The sequence below is a fragment of the Pelobates fuscus genome, chromosome 6 (genome assembly GCF_036172605.1).
Source record: "Pelobates fuscus isolate aPelFus1 chromosome 6, aPelFus1.pri, whole genome shotgun sequence".
Lineage (NCBI taxonomy): Eukaryota > Metazoa > Chordata > Amphibia > Anura > Pelobatidae > Pelobates > Pelobates fuscus.
In genome coordinates this window covers 267,317,035-267,332,564 of record NC_086322.1, presented here as the reverse complement: position 1 = coordinate 267,332,564, position 15,530 = coordinate 267,317,035, and the positions used below count along the sequence as shown (strand labels likewise).

Below are 15,530 nucleotides of genomic sequence, written 5' to 3'. Positions count from 1 at the left end.
ATTCCCTTTCAATGTGTCTTGTCTTCCATTAGGTGGTGCTGTTGCATACAATGTTGCAGGTGTTTATACATATTATTATTTTTTTATTTTTTTTTAGAACCTCATTCTATGGTCTGGATGAGATGACCATAACATGATTAAAATTATAAAGCACGAATTTAAAAACAAAGTCACAGCTCCAATAAATGTCTCATTAATGCTTCCTATTACAGGGGTGAAAATGCCCGACTAACTGGCTTGGGTAGCTGCAACAGTTGCAGGGTTCCAATTCTGAAAACTAGAATTTAGGTATTGCAAATGGCAGGTACAACTCCAAAGGCTTGTTATGTCAATTAGGCAATGGAAACTATGAAGCCAACAGACTCTATCTTTAAAGTTCTCTGGCATGAATTCATGTCAAGGAGCTACAGCGGAGAACTAGGCTTTATCTTCAGTGCAGTTTTTCATCCACAAGAAGGCTCATTTGTCATAAGAATCTAATTGTAAAAATTACTATCTCAGGCTCTTTTAACCAGTGTTGCTTAGCAACATCCCCCACATTACAGTCCATGTGTTAAGATGATGTAATAAAGATGTAATGACCATGATCTTATAATCCATGACTGCGAAAATAGGTCCAAACAAGCAAAAACAATTAAAGTGTGAACCTCTTGCTAAATGGATGTAGCTTTGCACATAAAGGGTGACCTGGGAATAAAAAGCAGCAACAGGAAAAATGTACCTGTAATTACGCTAGCAACGCGTGCAGATACAGGTGGAAATGGCATATTCTTCAATGTGGAGGAGTTCACGTATAGGACTTCAACATAAAGGAAAAATAGGATGTGTTATAGCATGCAGTCAATACTCAAGTCCATTGGCGAGATTTTTCTCAAGACATAAATAATGGGGCTGCCACTTATGCTGTTGCATGTCATCTTTAAAATAGGGCTTCTTTTCTTTAATCTTTTGGAGTTTAGTTCTGTTTTGTGTTTTGTTTTTAAATGGAGGCAAACTGCCTGGGAGACAGAATTTAACTCCTATAGTAGAGATGTAGAAATTAATCCAATTCCGGATTTTTTTTTATTTTTTTTACAGAACTCGCCTATTACTTCTGAGTGGTATTGGGAATTTATACATATCTTAATGTATGTCTTAAGCGTATTACTTTATAATTCTGCTGGAATGCGTAAATGCACAGAACATATCAAAATTGGTCTTGCGCTAATACTAGCAACTGTACAAAGTCTCTACTGGGCCATCATTTGGTTTAATGATCCAGCCTGTCTAAATTTGTAGCTAAGCACACCTACAGTCTGTATATTGTCATACTAGTGCACTTCAGCATGATATAGTGCTGGGTAGGAAACTTTCAGCCCTCTAGATGTGGACTATATCACCCTGATGCTTTGCCAGCAGTATGGGATATGTAGTACACAACATCAGGAGTGCCTAAGGTTGCCTGCCCCTGATAGTGTATAGCAAAAGGCATATATCTGCTTCTAGTTTGCATTGCTCCCTCTTACCCCAGAACTGTTTTTTTTCTCTTTTAAAATTGGAGGTTTTGTGGTAGTGTTGTCGCGAACCCGAACTTCCTCAAATGTTCGCGAACCGCCATTGACTTCAATGGGCAGGCGAATTTTAAAACCAACAGGGACTTTCTGGCCACAATAGTGATGGAAAAGTTGTTTCAAGGGGACTAACACCTGGACTGTGGCATGCCGGAGGTGGATCCATGGCAAAACTCCCATGGAAAATTACACAGTTGATGCAGAGTCTGCTTTTAATCCATAAAGGGCAGAAATCACCTAACATTGACACCTGTCCTCAAAGCCCCTGATACACACTGACACAGAGCAGAATAGAGACTGTTCCCCGTCCACAGAGACCATGATACACACTGACACAGAGCAGAATAGGGACTGTTACCCCTACATAGGGTCACTTGGCAGATATGGCGGGGTCGTGGGAGGGGGAGGATGACTTTCACCTCTTCCCCTGTTAGATTCCCGTTGTGCTGTGACATCACCCTTATACGCTGTGTAAAGCATACTATTTAATTTGATCAGCATGGCCACTTGAGTTTTTATAGTTTTCACGCTGCTTGTAGTTTATATATGGTTCACAAAAATCAAACAAACGATAAAGTAAACATGTAAGGATTCAGAATATTCTTTCAAACCCTTACACATTGTGTGTACGTATTTTTTGTCTTAAGTTTGTGGCTTTAAAGAGGTTTACGTTGTTTCTATGATGTGCATAACATGTTCTTGTAAATGTTTGTTAAATTTTTCCTGGAATTGTAATTTTTGAATCTGAATAAAGATAGTCAAATCCCTGATACACACTGACACAGAGCAGAATAGGGACTGTTCCTCCTACATAGGGTCACTTGGCAGATATGGATTGACACCTGTCCTCAAAACCCCTGTTACACACTGACACAGAGCAGAATAGACACTGTTCCCTGTCCCAGAGGCGGCTCTCTAATTAGGCGGTTTAGGCGGCCGCCTAAGGCCTCGCGGCCGCCTAAACCGCCTGTTGGCAGAGTGTGTCAGGTCCTCGGTCACTGACCGAGGACCTGACACCAGGAGGGGGCCCGGCGGCTTGCCCGGTATGCCGCCGGGTGCGAGGCCCCTCCTGGCTGCCGGCCACCATCGCAGACACTGGTCTGCAGCTCCGCAGTGTGCAGAGCTGCAGACCATGTGACTCGCGAGAATTGGCCAATCAGAGCGTTGCCGCGGGTTACCACGGCAACGCTCTGAAATCTCGCGAGATTACACGGTCTGCAGCTCTGCGGAGCTGCAGACCGTGAGCAGTGGCCACCGGACCACCAGGGAGCCCACTGGACCACCAGGGAAAGGTAGGCTCTCCCACCCCCAGCTTCACCCCCCACCACCATCACCCCCACCACCCTCAGCCTCACCCCCACTACCACCATCACCCCCCACCACCATCACCCCCACCATCACCCCCCACCACCATCACCCCCACCACCCTCAGCCTCACCCCCACTACCACCATCACCCCCCACCACCATCACCCCCACCACCCTCAGCCTCACCCCCACTACCACCATCACCCCCCACCATCACCCCCACCACCCTCAGCCTCACCCCTCCCCACCATCACCCCCACCACCATCACCCCCACCACCCTCATCCTCACCACCATCACCCCCACCACCCTCAGCTTCACCCCCCCACCACCATCACTCCCACCACCCTCACCTCCACCACCATAACCCCCACCACCCTCAGCCTCACCCCCCACCACCATCACCCCCACCACCCTCAGCCTCACTCCCCACCACCATAACCCTCAGCTTCACCCCCCACCACCATCACCCCCACCACCCTCAGCCTCACCCCCACCACCATCACCCCTCCTCAGCCTCACCCCCACCACCATCACCCCTCCTCACCATCACCCCCCACCACCCTCAGCCTCACCCCCCACCACCCTCAGCCTCACCCCACCACCATCACCCACCATCACCACCCTCAGCCTCACCACCATCACCCCCCACCACCCTCACCATCACCCCTCCCCACCATCACCCCTCCCCACCCTCACCCCCACCACCCTCACCACCATCAGCCTCACCCCCCACCACCCTCAGCTTCACCCCCACCACCATCACCCCTCACCATCACCCCTCCCCACCATCACCCCCCACCACCCTCAGCCTCACCCCCAGGGCCGGTGCAAGGATTTTTGCCGCCCTAGGCAAAAAAAATTTTGCCGCCCCCCCATATGTCCAGACCACCATGTGACATCACAATGCCCCGCCCATATGCTCTGCCATATGGGCCAAAGCCAGTCTTCACAAAGTGTCTTATCTGAAAAGACAGTGTGTTTACATTAAAAAGCCTACAGGCACAGGCTATAGACACCAGAACCACTACATTATGCTGTAGTGCTTCTGGTGACTATAGTATCCATTTAATGTGAGGTAAATTAGAGATTAGTGCCACTAATAATATATTGGATTGCCTACTTACCACCAGATGAGGACAAGAGGCTGATGATGGGCTCAGTCTGGCTCCACAGGTCTGGTGTAGAAGAGGCTCTCTGGAGACTGTTTTTAACAGTGCTCACAACAATTAACGAACAGGAAGCAGCTCCATTTTTTAGGGCCCCTTACACAGCTCAAGGTCTGGGCCCCCAAGGGGCATACACCTACAATGCCCACCCATAAATCCACCTACATGGCCCATCCATGAGTTGGGGATGTTTTATGTGTGCAATTTGTGTAAGGGATGTAGTGTGTTTATAGGGGATGTAGTGTGTGTTTGCGTGTAAGGAATGCATTGTATGTTTCTGTGTGTGTGTGTGTGTGTGTGTGTGTGTAAGGGGTGCAAGGTTTGTTTCTGTGTATGTAACTGAATGCAGTGTGTGTCTGTAAGGGGTGCATTAATTATGTAAGAGAACGTAAGGGATGAATTGTGTGTTTCGGGTGTGTCTGTGTGTGAGTAGGAATGCATTGTATGTTTCTGTGTGTGTGTGTGGGGGGGGTGCATTGTGTATGTGTGTAGTGTAAAAGAGAGGGTTTGTGGGGTAGGATAGGGACTGAGATGGGAACAGCTTTCTTTTTTTAAAAAAAAATTCATAGTGCTCTCCCCTCAATTATTGATTTCCCCTTCCCTTCTGTCCCTCCGTGTTCTCCCCTTCTGCCACTTAGTGCTCTCCCTTGGCCCCCTGTCCCTCTGCAGTCCCCCTTGGTGGTCTTCTCACTCCCCACTTAGTGGTCCTCCCTCTCCCAAACCCCTTAGTGGTCCTCCCTCTCCCAAACCCCTTAGTAGACATTCCCCTACTCCCCCCACCCCCTTAGTGGTAATCAACCTCCTCCCCTCTCCTTAGTAGTCCTCCCTCCTTACCCCCCTTTGGTGGTCCTTCCCCCCTTAGTGGTCCTTATCCCCCCTCCCCTAGTGGTCCTTATCCCCCCCAACCTCCCATAGTGGTCCTTATCCCCCTCCCCTAGTGGTCCTTATCCCCCCTCCCCTAGTGGTCCTTATCCCCCCTCCCCTAGTGGTCCTTATCCCCCCCTCCCCTAGTGGTCCTTATCCCCCCTCCCATAGTGGTCCTTACCCCCCCCTCCCTCCCATAGTGGTCCTTATCCCCCCCTCCCATAGTGCTCCTTATCCCCCCCTTCCTCCCATAGTGGTCCTTATCCCCCCCTCCCTCCCATAGTGGTCCTTATCCCCCCCTCCCATAGTGGTCCTTATACCCCCCTCCCATAGTGGTCCTTATACCCCCCCCCCTCCCATAGTGGTCCTTATACCCCCCCTCCCTTAGTGGTCCTTATACCCCCCTCCCTTAGTGGTCCTTATACCCCCCCCTCCCTTAGTGGTCCTTATACCCCCCCTCCCTTAGTAGTCCTTATACCCCCCCCTCCCTTAGTGGTCCTTATACCCCCCCCTCCCTTAGTGGTCCTTATACCCCCCCCCTCCCTTAGTGGTCCTTATACCCCTCTCCTCCCTTAGTGGTCCTTATACCCCCCCCTTAGTGGTCCTTATAACCCCCCTCCCTTAGTGGTCCTTATACCCCCCTCCCTTAGTGGTCCTTATACCCCCCCCTTAGTGGTCCTTATACCCCCCTCCCTTAGTGGTCCTTATACCCCCCCTCCCTTAGTGGTCCTTATACCCCCCCTCCCTTAGTGGTCCTTATACCCCCCCCTCCCTTAGTGGTCCTTATACCCCCCCCCTCCCTTAGTGGTCCTTATACCCCCTCCCTCCCTTAGTGGTCCTTATACCCCCTCCCTCCCTTAGTGGTCCTTATACCCCCTCCCTCCCTTAGTGGTCCTTATACCACCCCCCCCCTTTAGTGGTCCTTATACCCCCCCCTCCTCCCTTAGTGGTCCTTATACCCCCCTCCTCCCTTAGTGGTCCTTATACCCCCCCCTCTCCCTTAGTGGTCCTTAACCCCCCCTCCCCCCCTTAGTGGTCCTTAACCCCCCCCCCCCTCCGTGGTCCTTAAACAACCCCCCCCTCCCTTAGTGGTCCTTAAACTCCCCCCCCTCCCTTAGTGGTCCTTAAACCCCCCCCCCTTCCCCCCCTTAGTGGTCCTTAAACCCCCTCACCCCCTTAGTGGTCCTTACCCTCCCCTCCTGCCCATGTAGCGTGGCCGGGCGATGCGGAACGCGGGACAGGAACCTTTGTTTCCTGTACCCGGCCGCCGGCGGAATGACAGGAAATGCTCACTGAGTGAGCACTTCCTGTCATTCCGCCGGCGGCCGGGTACAGGAAACAAAGGTTCCTGTCCCGCGTTCCGCGCTGCCCGGCCATGCTACATGGAGAGACCGGCAGGAGGGAGCGCTCTGCGCTTCCCTCCTGCCGGTCATAAACCCGGCCGCCCTCCAGGCAGCAGTGCTGCGCCGCCTGGGGCTTGCTAAAGCGCTCAGGCGGCGCAGCATGAGGAGGCGCAGCGGGGACAGGGATCCGGCGCCCCCTGGTAAGTTGCGCCCTAGGCGGCTGCCTAGGTCGCCTTACAGGTGGCGCCGGCCCTGCTCACCCCCACCACCCTCAGCTACACCCACCACCACAGTCACCATCACCCCCCACCACCCTCAGCTTCACCCCCACCACCATCACCCCTCCCCACCCTCAGCCTCACCCCCACCACCCTCAGCCTCACCATCCCCCATAACCCCTCCCCACCTTCAGCCTCACCCCCACCACCCTCACCATTATCCCTTCACCCTCAGCCTCACCCCCCCCCACCCTCAGCCTCACCATCACCCCTCACCCCCTCAGCTTCACCCCTTTCAGCATCACCCCTTTCAGCATCACCCCTCTCAGCATCACCCCTCTCAGCATCACCCCCTCAGCATCACCCCCTCAGCATCACCCCCTCAGCATCACCCCCCTCAGCATCACCCCCCTCAGCATCACCCCTCACCACCCTCAGCATCGCCCCTCACCACCCTCAGCATTAATCCCCACCACCCTCAGCATCACCACCCTCAGCATAACCCTCTGTCACCACCCTCAGCCTCCCCCCAATCACCATCACCCCCTCCTTCTCACATCACCCCCTCTCACTCTCACATTACCCACTCTCACATTACCCTCTCACTCTCACATTACCCCCCCACTCTCACATTACCTCACTCTCACATTACCCCCTCTCACTCTCACATTACCCCCCTCTCACTCTCACATTACCCCCCTCTCACTCTCACATTACCCCCTCTCACTCTCACATTACCCCCTCTCACTCTCACATTACCCCCTCTCACTCTCACATTACTCCCTCTCACTCTCACATTACTATCACCCCCCGCTCCCTCTCACATTACCATCACCCCCCGCTCCCTCTCACATTACCATCACCCCCTGCGCCCTCTCACATTACCATCACCCCCCGCTCCCTCTCACATTACCATCAATCCCCTGCTCCCTTTCACCATCACACCCCCCGCTCCCTCTCACCATCACACCCCCCGCTCCCTCTCACCATCACACCCCCCGCTCCCTCTCACCATCACACCCCCCGCTCCCTCTCACCATCACAACCCCCCGCTCCCTCTCACCATCACACCCCCCGGCTCCCTCTCACCATCACACCCCCCAGCTCCCTCTCACCATCACACCCCCCCGCTCCCTCTCACCATCACCCCCCCCGCTCCCTCTCACCATCACACCCCCCCGCTCTCTCTCACCATCACACCCCCCCGCTCCCTCTCACCATCACACCCCCCGCTCCCTCTCACCATCACACCCCCCCCGCTCCCTCTCACCATCACACCCCCCCGCTCCCTCTCACCATCACACCCCCCCGCTCCCTCTCACCATCAGCTACCCCATACACATAGGGTATCAGACAAAAACGCAAACATGCTCACAGAGACATACATTCGCACACACAAGGATACTCTCTGTCAGACACACTCTCAGGCACATACACAGGTAGACAGTGCATCAATGTGTATATGTGACACTTTTTTGTTAGTGGGGCCTCATGTTTGCGTTTCGCCTAAGGCCTCATAAAGTCTAGATCCGCCTCTGCCCTGTCCACAGAGACCATGATACACACAGACACAGAGCAGAATAGGGACTGTTCCCCCTACATAGGGTCACTTGGCAGGTATGGATTGACACCTGTCCTCAAAGCCCATGATACACACTGGCTGGAGCTACTGTCCTCCCCAACCCCTGCGCGGTGGGTGGGGGCCATAAATCACAATGGGGGGACCTACTGTCCTCCCCCCCTCGGCCCCCACCCCTGCGCGGTGGGTGGGGGCCATAAATCACAATGGGGGGGCCTACTTTCCTCCCCCCCTCGGCCCCCACCCCTGCGCGGTGGGTGGGGGGCATAAATCACAATGGGACGGACCTACTGATAGGAGTGGAGTATTGTTCATATCAGTTTAATACCTTCCGCGTCTCCTATCAGTGGACGTGTATATGGCAGCCATTTTAGGAACCGCACACCTGGGACCCGAGCAAGGTCACCTCATTCAAGCTGCTCTGGTTCCTTGATGAGCCAGCTGCCCGTGAGTTAACCTCGTTCAAGCTGCTCTGGTTCCTTGATGAGCCAGCTGCCCGTGAGTTAACATGTCCCGTGGAGAAGCACTCTGTCCTGTAAAGCCTCACCACAAAAAAATTAAATAAATAACAGCACTCGGAGTTGTGAGTTTAGTAAATGTTCATATCAGTTTAATACCTTCCGCGTCTCCTATCAGTGGACGTGTATATGGCAGCCATTTTAGGAACCGCACACCTGGGACCCGAGCAAGGTCACCTCTTCAACAGGCGACAAGATTTGGCCCTGTAAAACTCTCCTGGATATTATGTACAATTCCTATGGATATGGCATTGATTTATGTAACAGGGAGATGGAAGATGCTTGGTCGGTCCTCTTACTTGAAATTTGGGGCACTGCGCGGGCAAGCTAATGTGCCACCAGATAGGAGCGGTGAGTTTAGTATTGTTCTGATCAGTTTAATACCTTCCGCGTCTCCTATCAGTGGACGTGTAAATGGCAGCGATTTTTAATTGTGGAATCACCTCCCCTTTTTAGGCCAAGGTGGGAAGATGCTTAGACCACTGGTATATTGGTGCCATCTTGGAAGATTTTTTTTTGGTTTGGTTTTTGAAGCCACAGTGCTGCACCAGTGGGCCTAAACATTAGGCATGTACACATGTCTGAAAAATTTGGTATTGTTGCAGCCGCTGCTGTAGCAGCGGCCAGAAAAAATGATGTTTGTTTCACAGGCAGAAAGTGCCCTAAAACATGGCGGCTTGAACCCTAGTTGGTGGCGGAGCTAAAACACAGCAGCGTGGGGGGCGGAGCTTAACCAGCGAGCTAAACGGACGCCATCTCGACAAGCTCCCCAGTAAACGGGCACAATCCATTAAAAATCCCAACACCCTCAGCCGATCCAATCTCCTACAGCCCCCAGCTGGACTCCCTACCTACTCCCGAGCCGATCGATGCCCTTCTTTGCGGCTTCCACCCAGCAGAAGCGGAGACGGAAGGTTGGGGCCTACCCCACGCTCACAATCCCAGACCTGGAGAAACTACTCGGCGGCTACGGAGCGCGACAAGCGCGGGACGAAGCCTCCCTCCAAAGGTCAGACCATCCGGCACACACACCAGCCATGGGCCGCCGCTCACAGCGCCCACAAGCCATAGAACAAAACCGGGACATAGGGACCATGCTTCAAAGGCCTGCTCCGGCTAAAACTACTCCCGCGGACACGCCGCGTACGGCGCCCCACTACCAACACACGGATCAACCGGAGGCAGAAACAACCTCAGAAGCCCACATAGGGCCACAACACCAACTAGACCCTCCAGCAGACATGACCCCAACATCCAGGCATGATTTAAAAATCCTATTTTCGGACTTCCATAAAATCCTTGCGGCAGAACTGGCCCCCATCAAAAAGGACATCACTGCCACTATAAACAGGGTACACACTAATGAAAAACACATTACAGACATGCAAACTCACCTAGCTGAGCTGCAAGAATCAATGCACCACCTTCAGGTGCAACAAAGAGCCATAATGGCACAGCAGACAACCATGGAGGAACGCCATCGGCGCACTAATATAAAAATTAGAGGCATCCCGGCAGCCATCTTGCCAGCTGAACTACCGCACTACACAAGGCGCCTTCTGGCCACTATTCTGCCTCACACCACGGTCAAGAAGATGGTCACTGAGGAGATCTACCGCCTGCCTACGTCCTCAAAGGTACGCTCAAACACACCCAGAGATGTGATACTCAGGTGCCCAAATGTACACGACAAGATTCAGGTCATGTCTGCATTAAAAGGTAAAACACCCATAACCTGTCACACACACACTAAAGCGAGAGATAACCTGTCACACACACACTAAAGCGAGAGATAACCTGTCACACACACACTAAAGCGAGAGATAACCTGTCACACACACACTAAAGCGAGAGATAACCTGTCACACACACACTAAAGCGAGAGATAACCTGTCACACACACACTAAAGCGAGAGATAACCTGTCACACACACACTAAAGCGAGAGATAACCTGTCACACACACACTAAAGCGAGAGAGAACCTGTCACACACACGCTAAAGCGAGAGAGAACCTGTCACACACACGCTAAAGCGCGAGAGATAACCTGTCACACACACACTAAAGCGCGAGAGAACCTGTCTCACACACACTAAAGCGCGAGAGAACCTGTCACACACACACTAAAGCGAGAGATATCCTGTCACACACACACTAAAGCGAGAGATAACCTGTCACACACACACTAAAGCGAGAGATAACCTGTCACACACACACCTGTATATAAAAAAAAAAAATGTGCACTAACTTTCAATGCCACAACTGTTATGCTTTGTTTCCTCTACAACATGTCACTGCTGTTGGGGCAAGACATAAATGATTGTTATGATAAACTCATGCACGGAAAAATAAAGAATTTAAAAAAAAAAAAAAAAAAAAAGGTAAAACACCCCTGATATTTGAGGGTGCTAGCCTAACCTTTTTCCAGGATCTTACAAAGTCTACCCTCATGTGGCGCAAAACCTTCAGCTCCCTCATCAACAGACTGAGGGCAGCAGACATCACCTATCGATGGGGGGCACACGGATCCCTGGTGATACCACAGAACGGATCCCAACTCACACTTGCCTCCATGGAAGAGGCACCCACAATAATACAGGCCTTGGGACTGGACCCACCAACCGCCAACTCACCCTCAAGACCCTCTACTACCAATTGGGACCCAGAGCGCACCGCAACGTTTGTACCGCGGAACAGAAGCCCTCGGTCCTCGGACCCAAGACAGCCTCAAGGGACTGGCTGACAATGAGGCACAGTAGGGACACCTTCCCAGCGCTCACCTTTACCTCAGGTCTAAAGACTGCAAAGTTATTTTCATTGAACGTTTAACATTTCTTATAGTACCCCATTGTTCTTGGGGGCAACAATATATATATATTTTTTTTTTTTGTGAGCCCAATTTTGGTAACCAAGTGCCGTTTTGGAAACGTTACCATAATTCCTACAGTTCGTACACTCAATGCGAAAATCCCAATTGTTTATTACCTTGTTCTTTCTCCTGAACCCTGTTTTTGAGCCGGTGGCTGTCAGTTTGTAAGGTCTCCAAACATCTGATAGAGGTTAAAGCCAAGCTCAGTGTCCCATGACTAGGGGACATTACCCTCCTAAGGCTGAATAGGGGCACTAAAATTTAATAAACACACCTCACTACTTTCAAGCTACAAAAGCAAGATTAAATGGTCTGACAAAATGTATATATTGCTAAAGCCCATTAAATGCTGACCTTATATAGATGACTAATCTAGAATACTGAACAGTAGCCGGCCTTTAAGAGGGCAGCATAGTAAAGGTACAGGTTGTATACGACCCATTACCTACCGTCAAAGTGTCCATATGGCAACGTACATTATTCTGCAAAGATTAGGGTTTGTCCTGCACTCTTAGTGGGTGTAGAGCTTTAAGCTCGAGGGTTTGTGAAGTCTAAAACGAGTCAAGAATTGCATACAAAAGCATTGGTCAGGAGAAACCTATCTAACTTCACACCATACCTGAGTTACAAAAGGACGTTTAAACGGTTTATTGTTTATGTTGTTGCGATCCCTACTAGAAGACTGACACACGTACAACAATTGACAGGCCTAACCCTGACATGGACCGTACTTGACTGACACCACAGGCTCAACGGGACCCACTCTCGCACGACTGGTACACCTAAGACGGGGACATACCACAAACGCTTAATGGAGTGACTGCTGCACTCTTACCACGACCACCCCCCCCCCCCCCGCGACTCCCTAGGTTAGGAGTTTCGATCACGTGAGGCAGAGACCACACTCACGGCAGGAGGCAGCACTGGACAGCCCACACGCTTCAGAAGTCACTCACTAGTGCACACCCATCAATATGCCCACGGGACACCATACCGACACATACAGGCACACCCAAGTGTCATAACCATGGAGGCACCACATACTCCATAACTACTTCACACACGGAACGCGGATACCAGCACCGAATATACGACTCAAACACAAAAATAACATAGGTTAAGCAGTTAATGACCAGGATCCAAGTTATTGCTTGTATTTTATAAAATTATATAATTGGTGCAGTCTCACAAGATGCAAGCTAAATATGTTGATGCTATATACTGGAAATTATGACTTGCAATGTACTGTTTTACTGTCATGCAAAGCACCGCAAAAATAAAGAATTAAAAAAAAAAAAAATACAGCAGCGTGTGGACCATTTTTAGCCCAAGGCAGCTCATCTCATCAGGCCTTTTTTAATTGAATGTATCGCCCAGTGTCAGTCCCTTCGGGATCCATCCCTCATTCATCTTAATAAAGGTGAGGTAATCTAGACTTTTTTTACCTAGGCGACTTCTCTTCTCAGTGACAATACCTCCTGCTGCACTGAAGGTCCTTTCTGACAGGACACTTGAAGCAGGGCAGGCCAGAAGTTCTATCGCAAATTGTGATAGCTCAGGCCACAGGTCAAGCCTGCACACCCAGTAGTCAAGGGGTTCATCGCTCCTCAGAGTGTCGATATCTGCAGTTAAGGCGAGGTAGTCTGCTACCTGTCGGTCGAGTCGCTCTCTGAGGGTGGATCCCGAAGGGCTGTGGCGATGCATAGGACTTAAAAAGGTCCGCATGTCCTCCATCAACAACACTGCTATTCAATCTATAACAGTGAAAAAAAAATTTTGGTTTTAAAAGCACGCTATAGAGACACCAGATATGATTGGCAATGTGCACTGGAACAGTTCTGGAGAGCACACGCTGAAGGAAGGACTGACAGAGCCACTTGAAGGACACTGACTGGCTGCTATTAGCTTACACTAGAAACCTTTTTTCTTTGTAAAAGCACGCTATAGAGACACCAGATATGATTGGCAATGTGCACTTGAACAGTTCTGCAGAGCACACACTGTAGGCCTGACACACCCGCTTGAAGACAAGTAACTGCTATTCAATCTGGGCAGACTAGATGGGCCGAATGGTTCTTATCTGCCGTCACATTCTATGTTTCTATGTTTCTATGTTTCTATGTTTCTAATCTATAACAGTGAAAAAAAAATTTTGGTTTTAAAGCACGCTATAGAGACACCAGATATGAGTGGCAACTGTCAAAGTATGCTGGCAGGGTTGTGCAGGGCACGCGCTGAAGGAAGGCCTGACAGAGCCGCTTGAAGGACACTGACTGGCTGCTATTAGCTTACACTGGAAACCTTTTTTCTTTGTAAAAGCACGCTAAAGAGACACCAGATATGATTGGCAACTGTCAAAGCACGCTGGCACAGGTCTGCAGAGCACACGCTGAAGTAGGCCTGACACCCAGACGCTTGCAGACAACTAACTGCTCTTCTATTACAGTGAAAAAAAATATTTCTTTTAAATCTAAAGTTTAACCTATTGTAAAAACAGATATGAGTGGTGGCACTGGGCAAGTGGGCACAGTATCCAATGTGAACCTCACACAGAAGCTGGCAGGCAGGCAACTGCTCTTCTATTACAGTGACATTTTTTTATTTATTTTAAATCTAAAGCTTAAGCTATTGTAAAAACAGATATGAGTGGTGGCACTGACTGTGCAAATGGGCAAGGCATCCAGCCTGACACAGAAGCTGGCAGGCAGGCAACTGCTCTTCTATTACAGTGAAAAAAAATTATTTATTTTTAATCTAGAGCTTAAGTTATTGTCACAACAGATATGAGTGGTTGCACTGACTGTGCAAATGGGCAAGGCATCCAGCCTGACACAGAAGATGGCAGGCAGGCAACTGCTTTTCTATTACAGTGAAAAAAAATTCTTTATTTTAAATCTAAAGCTTAAGCTATTGTAAAAACAGATATGAGTGGTGGCACTGGGCAAGAGGACACAGTATCCACTGTGAACCTCACACAGAAGCTAGCAAGCAGGCACCTGCAATTACATTACACAGAAAAAAAAAAAAAAGCAGCCTGATGTTCTAGCCCTAAAAAGGGCTTTTTGGGGTGCTGTCCTTACAGCAGAGATCAGATGAGTCCTTCAGGATTGTAGTGGACACTGAATACCCTAGCCTAGCTATCAATTTCCCTATCTAATCAGCAGCAGCTAAACTTTCCCTCCTCTCACTAAGCATGCAGCTTCAGAATGAATCGAAAATGGATGCTGGGAGGAAGGTTGGAGGGTGTGGAAGGGAGGGAGTGCTGCTGATTGGCTGGAATGTGTCTGCTGACCGAGAGGCACAGGGTCAAAGTTTGCACAATGATGACAAATAGGGGGCGGATCGAACCGCCCATGTGTTCGCCCGCGGTGGCGAACGCGAACACGCTAAGTTCGCCGGGAACTGTTCGCCGGCGGACACTTCGGTACATCACTATTTTGTGGGTGCAACGCATTAGGAATCTCTCTACACATCAGTAAAGCACTGGGAGGGACCAAAATGTATCTCCATTAACAGTTGAAGTAATTTGAAACTATGATACTTTACTAGATTTCAAGGGACACTCTTTGCCAAAACACAAAATAGGTAAAAATTAGACTTGGGCATTTTGTTTTTGGACGAACATGTTCTGGTCTGAATTTTTGGCCATTCGTTCAAAAGACCATTAGACAAAAAATACATATTCCTGGCATCAGGTGGATTCCCCAGTTGGTGTGAGGAGAGATGTGGTGGAGCATTCTGGTTCGGCGGGACGTCAAGGAGGGCTTAGTTGGTGAGTCAAACCCTACTACATCTTCACTTGCATTGTTACAATCCATACACCACCTAATTGAGGCTTGGGGTAAAGTGGGTACACATAGGTCAGCTGCGCCGCAGGTTTGGGGTCCCCACGGACTTGAAGGACAGAATTTGAAATGGTGAGTTCGTGGAGGTTTTTGCGGTCCTCAAGGAGGAAGATGAGAAACGTAGGGGGTATTGTAAGATCCCTAAGTCATTCGGGAACTGGCAGCGGGCGTTTTTGTGTGGTGAGAAGTCTCCGGGGAATAGCTCCTCCTCGTTTTGCTATCTGGATGGGATCTGGGAAGTTTATCGTACGTATCAGGGGATGGCGTGG

At 50.3% G+C, this 15,530-nt stretch overlaps 1 protein-coding gene across 1 annotated transcript in view; it reads right to left on the bottom strand.

Annotated features, from left to right (window-relative positions):
* STAC2 (SH3 and cysteine rich domain 2) overlaps positions 1-15,530 on the bottom strand; it is a 553,559-nt gene that overhangs the window by 421,913 nt on the left and 116,116 nt on the right. The gene's annotated exons all lie outside the window — the stretch shown is intronic.